Raw genomic sequence first — 4,482 nt, 5'->3', positions numbered from 1 at the left:
TTCTTGATCTTATGATACTGAAATCTCGGTAATGGAAGACATCATGTTGTTGGTCACCATTACGTCTCCACCACTAATACATCGCCTGTTACACAGCAAGTTCTCACGAAATGGTTAATGAATCTTGAAACCATTGATTGCTTTTTAGTTCCCGCTGGAAAACAGACAATTATCTCAGTGGCAATACATCTCAGTGACATAGATGTATATCTTTCCAGATCTAAATATGTACATGACTTATCCATGATATATTAAGACAGGGTAGCTAACAGGAAACCCGAGCAATGGTGAAGAATGAGGAGACAAAGGTTTTAACCAGTAAGACAGTAATCAGAATATCCTGAAAGGCACCCCAAGGCCAGAGAGAATGAATTACAATAGCAAAAGGTGGGATGAAAGTGATACTGCTGAAAAACAAAAACTGACAGAACACTGAAGTAAATGGTTCCGTACTAAGGCTGTGGATAGATACATTGTCCCTGCTGTTTTTGCTTGGGGAGAGGAAGTTCACAGATACAACAATTTTAAGGGGATTTTTAGACGGTCCCCAATTAATTGCGGACTATGGGAAGCAACCTAGCATTTCCAGTATCATCTCTTTTATGCAAATATCTCTGTAAATAAGGACTCAGAAAGTCATTCATTCGTCTTCCAATGAGCTTACTAGAATATTCATTGCTTTAAACTGGTGTTTGGATGTGACTGGAAATAGATAGCAGTAAGTAAGTTGGAATGAAGTCAAAGAAAGCCATCAATGAGAAGGAATAATGGATAACGATATTTAGGTGAATTCTAAGCCATTGCCATTTCTGAAAGTATTAAAATACATTTTTGTTTATTAATTCAGTATTGAATTTGAATATAATTATACAGTTGGACTTAGGTCAGTTGGACAGAGGAAAGTCCTTTGTCATCGTAAATAAAAAGGGATCTGAAAGTCATATTGAAAACAGGTTCTCAGTTTTAGACTCTGTGTTTTGTTCAAATGCATTAACATATTTTCTAGTGCATCAGACACCCCCACACCTGAGGCCCTTTGTAGAAAATCTTCCCTGTATTGCTAGTGTCTTGTTTGCTCAGTTGAATACCTGTGTTAATGAGATCTTAGCCAGTGGCCAATCACTATACCATCAACAAGATCAGCTCATTTCCCTAGGCATAGACTGAACAACTAAATCCACATGTATTATTCTATGATTATGTTCACACATACACACATACACACAAAATTGATCCTCATCCTCACTGTTCTAGCTCATCACTGGGTTGTCTGTGGTAAAAATTAAATGAATTAAATGAATTAAAGGATTTGTTGGAAACTGTAGGATAACAGGTTTCCTAAATCATAATCCCTTCATATTTTTCCGCAAAAGCATATGAGTCAACAAGAAGAGCAACTAAAATAACTCATCACCTACAATAACCTACAATCACCTACAATCACCTACAATCTACCACAATCTACCACAATCTACCACATATTATACTATAGAGAATTCTACAATCTTTATAACAAATAAGGAAAGGCCAATTAAACACCAGTTGATCCAGCTCTAGAATCCACACTAAAACAAAGTCAGGAAGAGAAGGTAACTGATGTCCACTGTTATAGAACACAAATACAAACCATCATAAGTGGGGGAAGTGCCATGTCAATAGGGGAAATAATGAGAACATATCTGAAATCTAGTGGATTATGGCACTTGATATTGTGAAAATGGAAGAAAGTACATATTTTTTAAGAAAGTATATTTCTTAATGATCTGTACTTCATTGTGCTAAAAGAAAGAGGCACTCTGAAGCTAAGAAACCAGCAAGTCACCCAAACTCTTCACTCTGTCAATATAAAATCACCTATTATCACTTGTCCAGGATAATATAAAACATTTCAAATTTAATAAAAGATGTCTGATCGGGTATACTATATAGATTTAAGAAGAAAATTTAGCATTAGAAAATATTTCAGTCGATGAAGAATTTTCTCCCCCAGAGTACTCAACCTCAATGCATAAGTAAACTATACCATAATATTTCAACTTGAACTAAATATACATTTAAGTCTTTAAAGTAGAAAGTAAAACAACTTGAGTCCTAGAATTATAGACTCAGAAAAAAAATAAGATAAAACGGCCCAAAGTAAGAAAGATGCAACAGGAAAATTGACCAAATTTAAGAAAAAAAATAAAGACAGTGGGAAAATAAGAAAAATAAAAAATTGCAAGTAAAGAGAAATCACAAATATGCCCATTTTCAATAGAATCAACTGAAAATATCATAAACGAAATTGAAGAGAGTGATGAAATTAACATAAAGCAACTAGATAGTGATGGATATAAAAGATTGCTAAGGACAATCCATCCTTGAAGAAGAAACAGTTAACTGTTGATGAGAGCTAATATTTAAAATATAATCCAAAAAAATTGGGGCTATAAAAGCAGACCTGAATATTTGTATTTAAAAGCGTACTATGTATGTGGGAAAACTAACCTGGAATTATCAACTCTGAGACATAATATAGCAAAAATATGAGACTCGAGAAATTCTGAATAGTTGAAGTAACAGTGACCCTACAATTTGAAATTACAAAACTTAGATCACAACCAGAAAAAAATTAAGATGGGAAGAAAGGAAGGTTGGACAAAGGGAAAGAACAATTACACTACACATAATTGACCCCTTTAGCATAATTAGAAGACAGATAATTCAACTTACCTAAAATACAAGGATGGAGAATATCTAACTATGCCACAAAGTAGGAAGTGCTCAAAGAAAAAATTCTATTTTTCTGTTTCAAAAGGACATAGGGATCAGCTTGAAAAGGCTACTACTATCCAAATCTTGGATAACTCGACATCGACAATACTACTGCTAATAATTGCACTGAATTATAATAAACAGCCTTATTCAAAATAAATGATCAAAAACACAGTTTTCTCCAGGCAAATGTTTAACTGCCCAAACCAGAAATCTCTTTCTTTTCCATTCTCCTCGCTACTTACCGTTTGCTGTGCTGGTGACACATCGTCCAGCTTGTGGTGTTATACCCAGCAAAACTGAGGAAATCAAGGACTTTCTGCTCACAGATGAAATGATACCAAATCTGCTAAAATCAAGAAAAATAAGGATAATGTGAAGTTTAAAATTCAATGTAGCAGATACCTTTATACTTCGGTCATCACAAAGAGAAGGCAGGAAAACTGAAGCAGTCCCTCTCCCCTGGTTTGGCTGTGGAAGAGCGGAAATGAAGCAAGTACTCTGATTTTAACTTTATTAATTTAAGAAAAAAACATTTATAGAAACTTTTTTCTACAAAAATGTCTTTATAACAATATTCCATATGAAAAAATTCTTTATAAAGAAACTAAAGAAAGGAATAAAGAGGAGGTGAAAATGAAAAACAAAACAAAGGAAAACTTCTGGGAGGAATAAAAATACTAGTTAGTAATTGTATAAAAAAATGATGTAATTTTTCTTTTAAATCATTATTTTGTAGGTACCAATGTGATAATTATCCCAGGCAGTGGTCCAATGCTTAAATACAATTGGGAAATAGCATATTTACATGCTTCCCAATGTATAACCTCACACTAAAACCCCTTAATTGTAAACTTCTCAAAGTATAACACCACAGTATAACCCTTAATTGTAAAAGGATGAACAAAAATCTTGGAATGGAATGTTTTGGCAGACACCACCTTACCATGTGATTTTGTAAAACCAATAATGAGAACACTTGATATCATTGTCTATGTTTTTGGCAGGAAAACCTCTTGCCAAACTTTTGAGCTCTGCTATGAATGACACATTTTACAAATTATGAAACTGGCTCAGATTTCAAGATTAAAGAAAACTGAATTCTCCATTGAGATGTGGAAAACGAACTTGAGCCTTTCTAGTTGCAAAGCTATTATGGATTGGTCAGGCCTATCTAAAGACTTTGCCGAGGCCTCCAGTAGGTAAATAGTCTACTACTGATCCTCAAATGGTCTCCCAGGGACTGTAACTCACATACTTGAAAATCTTAGAGAATGTCATTCCTAATTTGCCTAAGTAGCAACCTTCTGTCTGGACAAGCGCTTACAAGAAAATATTACTTAACTAGTAATTAATTACCCCTACTGGATTTCCCCTCTCTCTTCCTAGAATCTGAACTCCAAAAGGAAAGAGATGGTGGTTTTCTTATCTGTCCTTTACCATCACAGAGTAGAATTCCTGGCCCCATGCATTTACTCAGTCACTAGTGATATGATTTAAATTCTATTAATAGATGCATCTTCCCCAACAGGGTTAGGAGATACTAAGCACAGGGAAGCTATTTACTCCCCCATCAACTTGTTTTTATACTTTATTTTCTCTAAGCTACTTTAACATCAGCTTTTTCAGGGTTCTAGTTTAATTCACAACTAATTAATGAAGCCCATTTGGATCCCGACAACCTCTATTTTAGGTGGTAAGGAATTTCATATAGATATATACATATAT

At 34.3% G+C, this 4,482-nt stretch overlaps 1 pseudogene across 1 annotated transcript; it reads left to right on the top strand.

The window, feature by feature from the left end:
* Nucleotides 1-284: 284 nt before the first annotated feature.
* LOC308489584 (large ribosomal subunit protein eL38-like) lies at nt 285-3,245 on the top strand (annotated as a pseudogene). Its single transcript has 2 exons — nt 285-318; nt 2,940-3,245. The product of its transcript is annotated as a large ribosomal subunit protein eL38-like (transcript).
* Nucleotides 3,246-4,482: the final 1,237 nt, after the last annotated feature.

The sequence above is a fragment of the Rhinolophus hipposideros genome (genome assembly GCF_964194185.1).
Source record: "Rhinolophus hipposideros genome assembly, chromosome: 21".
NCBI lineage: Eukaryota > Metazoa > Chordata > Mammalia > Chiroptera > Rhinolophidae > Rhinolophus > Rhinolophus hipposideros.
This window is presented reverse-complemented; position numbering and strand designations above follow the sequence as displayed.